Here is a 15960-nt window from a genome sequence, read left to right on the forward strand (position 1 = left end):
GTACAGAAATTGGCTGGTAGGAAAGTACAGTAGTGAATTCCCTTCTACTCCAGGACAGTTTCAGTCCACAGGGCAGTAAAAACCACTATGAAAAGCATTTACAGGATTTATGAACTGATAGTTGGATCCTGTCATAAAAGAAGATGAAAAACAAAGCAGGGAATGGGCATCTGTGGGGACTGGTTGCTTGGTTAGTGGTTTTAGAGGTTTATGGAAAAGCTTGTCAAACAATAAGGTGACCGCAGACTCCACTGGATCATTTTTTAAAAGGTAAAGTACTTGATCTTTCTGACATCAACATTTCTTCTTTTGAAGTTTTAAGACACTACAGGTACTTCTTGGTCAGAGATATCAAGTGTTCAGAGGCTAGTGTATCTCTGTGTATTTCTTGTGTGATTTTTTCAGGGTCAAGAATGAAATTCACAGCAATTTTGTCGAGATGCGTTTCCACTGAGAATGTGGATCAAAGCTCAGTAAATAACACTCCACATGAACAACTTTGTGTTTGTGAGAACCAGGCTTTAAGCATGAAGACAGTAATAGCCATTTTGCTATTAATGTTGTGTATGAAAAAAAGCTCATAATCAAAAATGGTACACATTGGCATCCAAAAGGACATGCTTTATGCTGTCTTCCATTGTCATGCTAATAAATCTTGCTTCTAGATTTGTATATGGTAGAAATCTTCCTATTTCGTCTACATACCTCTCTAGAAAGGGTAGAATTCACTACCAAAAAACTAAAGCAACAGCAGTCATTATAAATGCAGTTCATTTCAGAAAGGTATTTTAAAAATTATTATTAAATAAATACTATTTAGCATTACATTCATCTGTCTTGTGAAACTGGGTAATTTTTCTTGATTCAGTCATAAAAAAAGTTCCCAGTTCCTTTTACTTAACAGAACAGGCTCAGCCAGAGAATCAAAGAAGAGGATGTGATCTTTATGGATCTGAAAGAATCATAACTTAGGCAAGGACATTTTGTTGTTTTTGTTGTTGACTAAAAAGTAGTGAATTGTACAAGTGTGTTGTATTCCAAAGTAGTGAAACCTGGGAATGTAATGGTATTATTATATAAGCTGTCCTACATAGGACCACAACAACAAATCCTCTTCCACACTAGCACACCAGCATTTCTATCATTTAGAGGCTACAGTGGTAGGTAGACATTTCTCCTGATTTTGGATGGTGCACATGGCAAGATATAGTCATTTTGATCTGCATGATGTTAGGTATATCAGAGTGAAAAGTACAGACAAAATTACAACTTATGTCCTAATATGCCCTTTTTTCTCATGAGAAAATACTTTATAATGCTTGTAAATCCTGTTGCTAATTCTACTGTAGAGCACTGGAACATAGTACGGCGTGCATCCAAAAAGCTGGAAATCAAGTGTGCTAATTTTAGTCAGTGATGGCTCAAAGGGTCAAATCTTAGTAATAATGTAGAGAAGAGCACCCACTCACCACCACCTCCTCTTCTCCTACATGAAAACTTGTTTTAGATCAAATTCTGTTGTGCTATTTAATACACAGAATGGAGTTCATGGTTTGAATAAGTATGGAATTAAGAGTTTGTTTTCACGGATTGCAAATATTTTTAATAAATATTCCAGGCTTGATATTACTGTAGAGTTGTACCATACATTTAATGTTGGGGAGTTGCTTAGCAAGGTCAGTGAAATGAAAATATTTTCTCTGGCATGCAAGCAAGTTCTAAAAGAGCTTAGGCAATATTTCTGCTGCAGACAGTGTCTATTTAGAACTGCCCAACTTCTGCTCTAACTTATGAATTGTATTTTTCTAAAATAAAATAAAACTGTTTGGTTGTTTTTGATCTTCCATATGGAATTCTCTTAGCAGATATGCTGCATAACTTTGTATTTTATTGCTTTGTTGTGTTGGTAGGATTTTTTTATTTATTTCAAGGCCACTTTATGCTGTTTCAGAAAACACAGCAGGAAAGCAACTTAGGGAATTTCAACTAGATGTTAAAAGTCATCTATTAAATGTAACCTGGTTTAAGTTACTCAGTTAATGAACATATACAAGAAATAGATTGGTGATTCTACGATTCTACTTTGAGTCCTAATTAACGTGGGGAGAAAAGAGCCTGTACAAGTATTTACACTCCCTGCTGCCACAGTCTCAGGACCATTGAAAGTCAGTGAGGTGAAGGGACCTCCTGAAGTCAGAACCCCTGCATTTCCTTTACAAAGGCAAAAAGATGAGTGTATTTATCAGTATGTCATTATTCTTAATGTATTTGGCATGAGACACTAGTATTTTGCTGGGTGAATTTGGTTCTGTTTTGCATAATAAAATGCTCCTAGGTTTCAGGGCACCAACATTTATCATGCATTTGACACACAATATAGAAGTTACAAGTTAATATATTAAGTTATGCTTTGCTGAAGACAGAGAGATTGGGTACCGTTCGTTGCACAGGGGTGGAGTGAGTGGATGTGTTCCCAGTCATGAGCCAGCTGTGAAAATTAAAGTAGTTTGTCAGGAAGGGAGCACACGGACAAAACCTGCCTTGTAAGTAAAGGAAAAGGTGAGGTATCTTTGATGTAACCTACCTCCACAGAGATATTTGTATACTTGTGGGTTTTTGTTAATTTCCACACCTTTAATGAATGTTTGAATTTGTGTGTTTTAAATTTTACGAATGAGTAACTTATGTCCACTTTATTGTAAATCGAATTCATGCTGGATAACAGCAAAGCATAAAGTGTATCTGTAGACCAGGAGCAATAGAACACATCAGACATCCTTGTCCTCCAACATATTTTTCATGACACACAAAGAATAACAACAGGGATTCCATTTGAGCTACTTGAGCCATGCGGTGAGTTGGCACTCACTGTAAAAGAACAAGAACTAGCCAAGGCAGCAGTTTCTTCTACCTCCTGTTGGTTACATTCCTGACCTGTATCCATGTATCAAAGACTGTGGGAAAAGTAACACTGTAAAAATGTATTCACTTTTTTTATCTCACATAACCTAAGAAACTCCTGTAAGGTTGTACCAATACATTACAACTGAGAGAAATTGATTTTTTTTTTTTAATAGCAAATGATGGCAGTAGTTCCACTTGGTTTGTAGTTGTGTTTTTGAACCATCAGTCTCATGTTTAAGACCTTAAGCTTGCAAGAAAATCAAGTCATTAGATATCTACCTGCTCACATGGAATAATTACCATATGGAACAATGCCTGCTTGGAGAGGCAATAGATTTCTAGTAAAAAATGCAGTCATTTCCATATTTCCTTTCCACAATATGTCATCCTTAAGAGCTTCACCAATTTGGGGAAGTTGGTGAAGTGTATAGTTCCCTCATACATGCACAGCCTCTGGCATTATTCATCCACAACCTTATCTTCTACAACTACTGGAAGTTTTCAGAATTTGAGAAGTCTTCAGTTGTTCAGTTATAAATCAATTACGAACCTTGTTCTTTTTGGATCGGGAACTTACATAAACAGAAAAAAATAAGGGCAAAAGTTATAATTGGTGAAGAATATTTTAGACAAAATAGTAATATTTCAGCTTCATTCATGCACTGCTTGGTCCTCTGATTCACTTCCTAAAAATGTATGAGTTTACTTTGTGAATCCTGACTCAGAGACAACAACATGGATCGTATTGGCAGGAACTAAAAGTAACTTGTGAGTGCTGACAACATTCTTCTCAATTCCAAGTGGATTTAACAGCTGAAAAATCATGTTTTGTTTACATGCAAATGCTCAAATTCTCTATCAGAAAGTTCCACCAGGCAGGGGTTAAAAAAGTTGGTCTTGTTGCACTGCTTCACACCAAACTTGTGAAATTAACCGATCCACCCAGAAAAATGTTTTGAACTACTATGATGAAATGTGGTGTCACAGAACTGAATGTATGTTTTCCAAATTACTGATTTAAGAAAGAAGTTTGCAGTGCTGAAAACACTATGAAATGTTTAGTGCAAAACCCTAACAAAAGTCAGAATTGGGAGCTGTCATAACAGGCATAAATCAGTACCCATTCTATTTCAGTTGTTGCAATGGTATGGATTATGACCTGGGAACTGCCTTCTCTATAGGAATCTATTTACCTAATTATTTTTAAGTAGATAATATTTTATTTCTGTTTGCATTCTTTGCCTTATTAATTAGGTCCATGCATCTGCCTGTCCTGTGCATTAAATTCTCAGTAAATTCTACTAATTAAGGAACATAAGTTTTTTCTGGTAAAGAGCTAAAGATCAGTACAAACAGCATGCTGCATTTATGAGTTTTATTAGGAGCCTTAAGGACTCATTTTCCAGGTCCTAGATGACCTTTGAAGGTGCCATTTATATACAGAAGCAAGTTCTGATAGATCTGGTTTCCATCAGTAATCTTCTCAATAAAATCAATAGAAGGAAAACAAAAACACACCCAAAGCTAAAACAGAAGGAAAATTTCTATACTGTTGGAAGCTGGAGGTGACTGGAGTTGTTTACTTGGTCTAGCCTAGAGCTATCACCCAGAAACTCCCAAAACTGGCTGCCCTCTGGCTGCCTTTCTCTCAGTTAGTCTGTTGTTGACAACAGGGCACCATGTGTCAGCTCATTACTGATGCTGACAGTCCATACATCTCTTCATTAAATGTTTTTTAGGATTGTGCTTATATTGGCAGTGCCCCCAGTTTACCTTTTGCATTGAACTAAGAACAGTTATTCTGATATAAATGGGACTGAAAAGGAGTGGGCAGCCACAGGAAAACTTCCTTTGGCCATCTCTTGCATATACACCATCATGGGAGGGTTTTAATTCTTTCCATAGCTTGCCCCACTCTGTTTTTGCCTGTACTTGGGATGCGTTTTTCTGGAGAAGGAAAGGAGCCACGGCCCAGAGTCTTGGTTCTTGCAAGTGGGAAGGAAATGTGTCAGTGTTCGCTGTGCCTGAGGTAGCGTTTCAGAGCCCTGGCTGTGTTGCACTGTGTGGATGACTCAGAGCAAGCCTTATGGACGTGTCAGTGCCCCCGCAGCACCACCTGATAACCCTGATTTTGCAGAGCAGCAGGTGTGGAGCGGCTCTGCACGGCTCCCTCCCAGCAAGTGCCCGGGCCCCAGGGCTGCTCCTGTCCAGCAGCAGGGAGGGGTTGTGCTCTGGCAACCCTCAGAACATTCAGAACCATCCACTGACACCAGCAGTTCCAGAAAATCTCTCTGAAAGGAAAAGAGGAGGGAAAAAAAAGAGTTCCCAAGTTGATGTTTAGACAAGCGTGATTTGTCAAAAGGTCTGCATCGCAGTAGGTCTCGCTGCCTTCCACATCTTGAGTCGCTTGAGAATTAAAGGTGCTGGCTTTGATGCTGAAATAGTAACTGAAGCCTCTTTTACACACATGTTTCTGGTAATGCTGATGCCACCACATGTTGTTGTCCTGTTGATCTTTTTTGTTGTTACTGTTACACAGGCTGTTGGTTTTTAATCTCTTCAACAGCTGACATAGTGGTTTACCATTTAATCATTCTGCCACCGTCCTTGCAGACCTCAGTGTTTCCATAAGGCAGCAACTGTCAAATATTAGCCAGGATTTAGTTATTTGCTTTAGTTCTTTACATAAGGACTTACTTACAGCTAAGACATGCTTTTTTACCTTTTCCGAAAGATACATTTGCTCTCAAGGAAGAATGGATTAAAATGTGTGTTTTTTACATAAAACTGTTTGCTCCTTCCTTTTCCATGAGTGCTGGCAATGTAGGTTGGTCCTTTATAGAAATTAGGAAAAGGGATAGTATTGAATGTGTGTCTTCTTTTTACTAGAAAGGAAGACACAGTGTCTTCCTCTGAGTGATCGTTCTGGGCACTTAATGAAAATGCTGAGTCGGTTATTTTAGAAGGCTGGTGACACTTTATTTCAAAAATGCTTGTGCAAATACAGAATTTTAAAAGAAGTGAAGGCTCTATAGCTTAAATAGTTACAGCTTGATCTCAGGAATTAGTGGCAATGTTATGTCTGCTTTAAAGCAGACCATAACCTTGACATATCACACTTGTCCCTTCAGACTTAAGAATGTATCTGTTAATGTTAGACATATGTCTATTGACTGTAGCTGTACTGTGGTTCCTAAAACAGAAAAGATGCTCAGAATTTCTTATTCTTATAAAAGAAAAGGAGAATTTTTATTTTTATGAGATAGAAGTCTGGAAATATTTTTTTGTATGCTGAATGAAAAAGTACTAATGTTCTGCCATTCTGTTTAAAAAAAACCTAAATTTGGACAAGGTTGTTTTTCTCCTTGATAGGAAAAGCTTGTGAGCTAGACCTTTGGCACCATTTGCTTTGTGCTATGACTCTATTACACTTTGGGGAGAATATTTTGCAGCAGACAGTATGTTGTGACAACAGTACAATCACATCCTTTCAAGGAGCTCTTGGTGACTTGCTTGGCAAGGCAGCATTCCATAAATGATTGCTTCAGCAGGATTCAAACTAAAATTTTTAGATGTAATCTACTGTAACTCAGTTTAGGTCCAGGAGGGCATTTTCCCCTTGTTAAAATTGTATTACTGTATCAGTTAATTTTTTTGTTATTCAGTACTAGATTTATCAGCTCATATTTCTTAAGCTTTTAGGAATTAAACATTGTAAAATCAATATTTCCGCTAATTAAGGTGGGTTTGGGGAGTGGATAATCAAACAGTGCAGTGAATCATTAAAAACTTACATGCTAATATTGACTAGCATTATTGGCAGAAGGAGACCAATTCTCTATGCCAGGCACTTCTTTCTTTCTTACATTTTTAAAGCAGAAGCAAAACACGTTCAGTAGAAATTGATGTTCTCAGCATTTTATAGTGTAGTGGTGATCCTTTTTGGATATAAAAGCAATGTGTTAAAATTCTGGGCATTCATATGTAGCATTTTCTTTCCCATCATTTATCTTAAAAGGAATTGGTGTCTGCCTTCAAATAGTCTTACAGTGTTTGGAAATAGGTGGAAAGCTATGCCCACAACTCTTATGAACATAATGGATCATTTCTAATTATTGCCAATTTTTGCCAGTACCTTTTAACCCTCCCAGTGATGGGTTTTTTTTCGTCTGACATTGGCTAATGGTTTTGCTTTTGGTTTATTTGTTTGCATTAGCCTTACTCATGTTTGCATCTGGTCTTCTCAGGGGTGTTACTGAACAGACCACTAAGTGGTGATTTGCTGCCACATCAGGAAATAGCTCCCCTCCGCCCAGTTCCCTTACCATGGAAGTCGTGGCTGCCAAAGGGACACTGGATGTTGTTGAACATCATTGTTTTATTCTGTGGCATTTGACTGACTTGCGCCTTACAATCACATTCTCAAAAACCTCAGGTCTGCAGTCTAATTCAGAGTGACCTGACTCTGCTTCCCTCCTGGGTCAGACTCTTGCATGAGCAAGCTCCTCAAGAACCTTTCTGCAAGAGCAATAACTCTTTGGCAGGGTTACTTCATGGCTATATCACGTGCCGGGGCTGCGCCTCTTTTTTGAAGGAAAGTACAATAGGAAAAATACTGAAAATGCATTCTGAAAATATATTCATATACTTCTAAGGTATGAAAACATAAAGTAGAAAACTCAACCTGGCATGAGCCAAGCCTCACATTGCATCTCCTCAGACACAGTTTTTCTCTGTGCTTTTTCAACTAGATCACAACTTAAGGAGTTACTCTGTGGTTCTCCATAATCTTCCTAATTAAAGAAAACTTGGAATCACTGTGGAATTAAGGCGTGAGAGTTTACTGGCTGGAGGGAAGGAGGGTCCTAAGGAAAAATTATGTCAAATACCATGTGAGCCACAGAAAATTGTAAATGTGTTATCACTGTATTTCCTGAGAAAGTTTCTCCCTAAAATGCTTAATACATTTTTATTGCCTAATTAGAAGTTCAAAGGAGAAGCTTTTTTTGATGAAAGCACAGCATTTATCATTCTTATTTCTAATATTAACTTCTTCAGTTTGCATGGGAGGCTTTGTAACACTTGCATATTGATTCAAGCAGGCTGCAGTAATTAGGGCAAGTTTTAGTCCGTCTCTTACAATATCCTTTAACAATTCAACATTTCCCTCTGTGGCTGAAAGAAATTGAATTTGTGTCCCTTAACATCAACTGAGACAAGTAAGATACAAGCTCCTGTGGTGGGTGCTAGAGAGTTTGTATCTAGAGAGAGATGGGCAGGTATTTGTCACCCCCTGGGACAAGCTACAGTGTGACTTTGCAGGGAAGGAGTGACCTCAGTTAGCAGCCATCACGTTTGAGTAACTTCTGCCCTGCGTTCATTAAAAGGTAGTTTTAACTGGGACTGGAAGTGAGGGCCAGTAAAGAACAGTGGGTGTTGAAGTCTGTAGCCAATGCAAGGGCAAGAAACACCAGGGAGTTGGCAGCAACTCTGAATATCCCTTCCCTTATTCCCTGGTAGCTTGCTGGTCTGTCCTGCCTGAACTTTAAAGTAGCAGTTTGTGGACGTGTGAATTTAGGAAATAGCCTGTTCCACATTGCTGGGCCCCGTGGCTTGATGATTGTGGTCACCTCATCACTCAAAAGATCTTGTGTAAGCTTACCCTGTATCTGAAACATTTATAACTCCCCTCTCCTGCATGGATTCTCCAGTGAGTAAACAGAAAGACTTGCACTCAAGCTCTAGCCTTTCTTCCAGAGAAGCCATTAATTGGGTGTTCTTTTGTAGGTGATTGCCAGGTATCTGTAGAAACTCGTGAGAACATAATGTCTTTATTCTGCTATGAAAGTGAGGTGGCAGCTTCAGAAGTTACTACCAGCACAAATGCAGACAATATAACCGTAAAATCCTAATAGGTTTAGAAAAATGGTTTAAATGTCATTTAGAAGAATTTCTCTGTAACTAACAGTGCAGTTAAAGACTGAGTTTATGGAGGGAAGAAGCCTCAAAAATCAAGATTAAAAATTTTAATTTACTAGTTCAATTTGATTTGCATGCTTGCAGCTTAAAGAAATTCCTAATTATCTAGCTCTACTTTGAATTTTTTCCTTGCTGCTGTATTTTAATGTAATTGATTGGATTGTGAGCTTGAAACAAAGTGAGGAATACTAGTCTGTAAATGCTGATTTGTACAGAAAAACCTAAGCACCAGTTAATAAGAGGTTTTAATTTATTTTTTTTTAAGAAACAGAATTCTTGCTGAGTTGAGAGCATTTTCTTTTACTTGTGAGCAGTAGATATTGTTGTACCTCACATAGCTTTACTATAGGCAGTGGTGGAGTGCCTGGAAAAGTCTGTCAAACTGCTTTCAGAAATGGCAAGACGTTGTCAATTAACCCTGCAATTGTACAGCAAATTAGCAAATGTAGTATCTTGAGGATAATACTTTTTCTGTCAGTCTGCTTTTTTTAGTGAGTGCATAGAGAGCCCCAGTGATTTAGCCCAATATTTAGGACTGAGAAGTGCTGTCACATAATTAACTCTTTAATTTACCCAGGGGGGTTAATTAGCCTTATTAATTTTATTTATTATTATTTATCTGCCCAAGTGACTGGTGTAAAGGACATCAGGTCAGGCAGGCAGAAAAGTCTGGAGAAGTTGGCCATCTGTTTCTCCTTCTGGACAGATGTTGTAATTGGGATGCCTCCAGCCTGAGGGAATGGTAAGCCTGAGCTCCCTGCCTGGTCCAGATGCTCCATGGCTGTGTGTATGTGCATGGCTTAGAAAGTTGCTCTTTCACAAATAGTTACCAGTCCTGCAAGCAGTGGAACACTTCAGAGACTGTTGGTGGGAGGTCTAGCACAGATCTTCCTTATGCAAGTAAGAGCAGGCTTGGTTGAGTTTTTTTTTCTGACTATAATTTTGGTCTGGAAGAGCAGTGGAACCCTGTGGCACTACCACAGTTGTCACCATTTCTTTAGTATCTGAGAAAATTCCCATTGATTCATTCTGGGTTAAACAGTGGCCGCTGCTCTGGTGAATCAGCACCAAGCCCATTTTAAAGTTTCAAAATTTGTACTACTTGTTTATAAGATGGAGTTCTGAAACAATTGTCATCTTCAAAAAATCTCTTGGTTTTGGGATTAGCTGTATTTGCCATTCTCTAAAACAGATACTGGATACAGCGTGATTTGTTTAGATGTGGCTGGGCACAGTATGGGAGCCACGGAACAGGTCGAGAAAATGGCACCTGGTGTGATGAGAGTATGAATCCTTTTATATATGCTCCAGATCTGATTCTGTTGAAGCACTGGCTGCATGAGAAGAACCAATATTTATGAGTATGTCAAAGGACAAAATGTTCAAACACTTGGATGGGTTTGGAAAGGAATGAAATTCTGTAGATTCAGCTACAAGGAAATTTTTCCACAAAAAGTGTCTGTGCTTGATCAGGCTGCTTTCCTCATCAAGGATTCTCACAATAGCAGAGAGTAGCTGATGAACACAAGAAAATTACCAAATTGTTTTTCACTCTGATATGTAAGTGATGTCCCCTGCAAATCACAGTTCAATGCAGGTAGGAGAGGCCTGTAACAATTTTAAGTTGAAGGTAGGTTTCCCAGAAGGCAAAACTATAGGGTGACCCCGTATCATCTTCTTGCTGGTGCTGTGTCAGTCCCTGTGGGAATTAGTAAAGGTAAGAAGATTTTTAGAAAGCTGGGAAAGCAGGCCTTAGGAACAGAAAGAGAAAAGAAACTCAGAGCCAGCTGCAGCTGCAAAGTTTGAAAGTAGAAAAAGTTGCAATGGTATAGCAAGCAAGGACATTAAACAATAGCTTGAGTCTTGGGCTTGGCTAAGATAGACCTTAAGACTGCAGGAAAATATGCTTAGCAAGATAGTAGAAGGTTTTAAGCTTAATAATGGAGTATTGTGTATTGTTAATAGAAAAAGACAAGCAAGCATTGTGTGAAGCATGTGTATGTGTACTTTTAGTAATTGGTTAAAACAACTGCAAGCTTTAGCAATGTGCTGTTGGCTTGAAATATTTTTAACATGCTCTGTAGCAAAGAAATCTTTGGCTGCTGCTGGCTGTGTGTGAGCTTTGCCATCTTCCTGTTGTCTCAACCATGTAATGAGGCTGATGCTGCTCATGTAGCATACCCCAGCAGTCCTGTCCCATTTGTGAAAAGAGAAAAAACACCAACACAAGTCCCCACCACCAAGCCTCACAGGATACAAGACCAAACACACATCATGAATAAGATGGTGAAGGATGCTTTTCTTTGTCTGTGAGGCACCACACTCTGGAGGTCACCACACAAGGTCACACTGTATTTACTCCAAGGATCCACTCCCATACAATGGGCTTTGTGACCCTGAGTGTAGTCAGTGGACACAGCTGGGCACTCTGATCTGAATGACTGCTTTAACAGTAGTAAGAGCAGTCAGTCAGGTCACCTTTTTCTACTTCTGTCAAATGGATTGCAGGGTGTCATGGTGCACTTCCATCCTGAAATGGTGTCTGCTGTTGTCCTGTTTCATCTGCTCCTGACCGCATGGATGTTAGCTGGTTGAGTACTTTCTCTAGGTACCTTCTTCCTGGTACCTGGGTATGAGGAATATACCACTTGAAAACTCCCACAGAAGAAAAACATTTCTGAGGAAAATAGAAGCAGAGTGACATTTTCTTTACTCTTCTGAACATTTTACAAGGTCAAAGCAAAATGGTCAACCACAAAGCTTGAGAGTTCTAAAGAACATGGTAGAACTCGTGCCTCAGCATGCTGGAGAGGCCAGCAGGTGGATGAGTTCAAATGGGGATTAGACAAATTAATCACGTCTGTTAAAGTGGTGTTACGGTTACATGGCCATGAAGTTGCCAAAATGTTGTTGTCACTGGGAGCAGAGGAGGCATTTCAGCAGGAAGATGTATGCATGTGTGTCATATTCATGCTCCCTTTCCCTGAAGAACTGCTTGTAGACTACGGTGGGCACAAAATACTGGAAAAGGTGGATCCTTAAATAGATCCAGTTATCAGTGCTTATGTTCTCCCCCCTTACACCATTCTATTCTCTTTGAAATGCTTTTGGGGTGGTGACACTTGTCACCTACCTCTAAGGATGGGATCACATTGAAAGAACTGACGATAAGAGGAAGGAACTATTTATATTCCCTCTTCTGCTGGGTCCTACGGCCCAACCTGACCACCTCTATTCCAAAAAGCAGACATCCATTTTTAATACCTAAACATTCACAGTAATGCTTGTAACTTCATAGGGGATGAAAGAAACATTTTTTTGTATTATTCTGTGTTTTTAAAACCTATTTATAACCAGAAAAGTGAATTTTGTAAGCCCCAGCATTGTTCAAGTGAGGATGACGTTTTTGTAGCTATTAAATTTGCAAAAATATTTGATCTATTAATTTGTGGATAAAGTTTTAGTTGTTGCTTTCTTAATCCAAGTATTATGCTATCAGGCAGTGGAGACCTGAAGTTGACTTTTTTTCATTAGGAAAACTAAACTGCTTTAGTTTACTCTAGAAGTGGCATGAAATAAAAGGACTGTATATACAAGTGGATGCTTAGAGTATGCTGTTGAATTTGAGTCCTTAAGGTAGTCAGATTGATGTACATGATCCTGAAAGTTTTTCCTTCTGAGATGAGGATTTTTAGAACTTCCTGAGAAAATGAATACCATAGTAAAACTAGATGTTTTCATAAAGGCTAATGTCATGAGGGGCATTGATATATAAGCCTGGGACTGGAAGAGACATCCAGAAATCTCTGCTCCAGCTCCGTGTTCAGATATGATCAAGGTAAAGCAGGTTTATCTATAAAGTAGTTTGCAGATAAAGTACTGATAATTGCAAGTCTGGTTTCGGTTTAAATAAGTTTGTCTGTGTATGGAATATAACGCTTAAACCCACAAGGTCTTTTGTATGTTGAGTTCTGGTAAATTATTTCGAATTTGTGTGGTTTGAGCAATAGAGAACTGCTGTGTTGGATGAGGAACTGGTGGGTTGCTACAGTCTTCTCATCTCTAGCTGTGAGGGCGTATCAGCAGCTTAATTGAACCAAAGTATATGGAATATTCAGTAAATACTTAAGAAATGTACTTTTAAGGGGTATTCAATCCACAGAAGTTGCTGTATGGTGGGAAATAGTATTATCTGCATTGATTGTAAGATCTTGTGTATGGTTCCATTTTAGTAAATATTTTTCCACTCATCAAATCTATTTTGTTATATCTATGATGACCATGGTTTGTGGGACATTAATCATTAAATAAGAATCATCATTTCAAGACTGGGATTGTAAATCTAGCATATGGAGCTAATTGGATTTGGGAACCAGAGCAGACAAGATTTGTTTCAGGGCTGGTGTGACAGTGGAATTACATCATGCAGTTTTGTTTATTCAGTTGTGCATGTGGAGCACTGAGCGGGAGTAAAATACTGCATTGGTTAAGCAGTAAGTGGTTAAACACAGCATTTAGGCTTGCATGTTTTTTAAGTGGAATTTTCTGGAATGTCTTTTGAAGTGCCACAATGCCATCTACTGGCTCACTTTTCTGTGGTTTTTTCCCAGAGGCGGGTTGCTTTTGTACACAGGCTTAAATGTAAGGTTTTTACACTGTATTTTTGAATAGTAAAACAAACAAGCTGAAATAGAATGAGCAAAATAATTTTTGGATGCATATGTTTGTTAAAGGACATCATACATTATATACATTAGAGAATCATTTTGAATCTCTTACCAGTTAGTCTTGCTCTCCTTTTGTTCAAACTCTGAGATGATTAATACTGAAAGATTAAGGACAGATCTCCACTTTACATAATAGCTTTTGTGTAGTAACTTCACTGTTTTCTGTTTATAATCAGTCAGTTTCCCCTCTTCTTCCAATGTTTATATACAGAAAAATGGACAGAAAATTAAGAAATACTTAAGGTGTCAAGCCACAGAAAGAGGAAGGTGCTGTATTAGAAATTACTTCAGACAAGATTCCTCACTGACAAATTCCTAGATTCAGTCTATTCCCCATAACTGCCTCCTGTCTCTGCCTTCCCTCCAATATGTGTTTAAATAGTATTTTCAAGATTCATCGACAACCTTCCATCAACCAAAAACTCCACAGACTTTCTAACAACTGTTATGGAGAAGTGTGTATTAGTGTGTATTATTCTCAGTACCAAGCTGTTCAAACTGTAAATGAGCAGTGTGCAATTCTAAGAAGTTTTATTAATTCTTGTTTTTCATCAGGCTGACTAATATTATCTATAGGAGTACCCCTCTGTCTTCTATTTGTGCCAACAGAAACAAATGGGCAAATATAAAAATAATTTAAAAATAAATAAATAAATGAAAAGGACAGGAACGGTAGGTACAGGTAAACACTTATTTTCTAGTTTCATTGCTGGGTTTTTCTTCAAGCTGTCTGGAGAGTTTCCTTATTAGTTGATCATTCTGTTTGTCTTATAAAATACTCTTCACTTTTGTTTTTCCCCTTCACATTCAGTCTTTTCCTAACAGAAGTTTTTCATAATCCTGCCTTTATTCAGTCTAGTTAGGAGAAAAAGACACATTGCTAATGGCTTGTAACAATTGAAATTGTTTTTTTTAATAGATTTGTAACTCACTCAAGCACAGCTCCAGAATCATTATTCAAAACAACAGAGCTAGAAAAAAATTTCCACCCGTTTCCTAGGCGGCCTATAATGAAGGTAAATTCCAACATCTCTGCCCTTGCTGGCCTTTTACCCTTTATCTCACTGACATTCAGAAGGTCAAGTGGATCTTGCCGAGCCCAGTTTTTATCTGTAGGAGCTGGATCTTGCTGACAGCTGCAGCGCGTCCGCCCGTCAGTGCCGCTCTGATGGAAGAGCCCGAGCGCGTTTGGCCAGCTCGAATGGCAAGGAGGTGTCGGTGTGCTCTGGTCAGAGCTTCTTTGGGGCACTGGGTTGCTGCCCTGCGGCTGGTGGGCTCTACCTTGGGAGCAGTGGAGCTGAAATGATCCCACTTGGCACCCGCGTTGTCTCTTGTCACGTAAATGATCCGTGTCAGAGAGGGTGCGCTGCTCGGGCTTCCCAGCCTGTGCTAAGCGAGCCGCCCAGAATAATGGGAGCTCTGCCGAGGGGAAAGCCCTCAGTGGTGCATCCATCACTCTGCCGGCCGGGGTGTTTTGGGTAAGGAATGCTCTCCTCTGACGTGTGCAGAGGAACAGACGTTGCTCCCTGCCTGTGTTTGGAATAAGTGCTAACCTCCCACTCCTAATTATTATCTGTGCTGCAAAATACTATGGCAAGCCTCTGCTTAGTGTGACATTAAATAAGGGAGGACTGGCAAACAGGATGATTTTGTACCACATCTTCCACTGCAATCTTTTTTTTTTTCTTTTTTGAACTGTCCTGTGCTATTGCAAAGAAGGAAGAACTAATTAGGCCAGTTGCTGAAAGTGTTTTGCCACCCACACTACTGAAAAGAACTCTTTGTACAGAATTAGCTCTTACCAGCTGTGCTAAATCCAGTAATTTATCTTTGCCAAAAAAAAAGAAAAAATGCTGCTTTAGTTTAGTCCAATTAAACAAGTTAATGTAAGCTATACCCTATATCCACACAAACACGGATATCTCCTGCTCAAAAGCTGTAGGATTTGCAAATAATTATTTTCTCCCTCGTTAATTTTTCCTTCTGTTTGTACAAAGGGCTGGGTGGAGGAGCACTGGGAAGTGAATGGGAAGTTAACCCATTTGTGTGTGGAACTGCTCTTCACCCTGAAGAGCAGTGTGATGGCAGGACACCCACCTCAACCTGGGCAGGCTGGAGCACGAGGGCTTGGCTTTGGCATGGTGTGGTGCTGCAGGGGATGTTTGCCTTGGCACTGAGAGGCAAGGGGAGCAATTGCTGCCCCAGGGGAGAAGCCTGCCCACCATCACCTGGAGTAACTTCAGGAGGAACAACAGAGTGGTTCACTGTGTTTGCGGTTATGGCTCCGCAGAGGTTGCTCGATCAAGGAGATCAAAGCCATGGCTTTTGACTGGGGTGTTGGTTTGGAAAC

At 39.3% G+C, this 15960-nt stretch overlaps 1 protein-coding gene across 2 annotated transcripts in view; it reads left to right on the plus strand.

The window, feature by feature from the left end:
• Window positions 1-15960, plus strand: part of LYRM4 (LYR motif containing 4) — an 86207-nt gene that overhangs the window by 59962 nt on the left and 10285 nt on the right. The window lies entirely within an intron of this gene.

The sequence above is a fragment of the Passer domesticus genome, chromosome 1 (assembly GCF_036417665.1).
Source record: "Passer domesticus isolate bPasDom1 chromosome 1, bPasDom1.hap1, whole genome shotgun sequence".
Lineage (NCBI taxonomy): Eukaryota > Metazoa > Chordata > Aves > Passeriformes > Passeridae > Passer > Passer domesticus.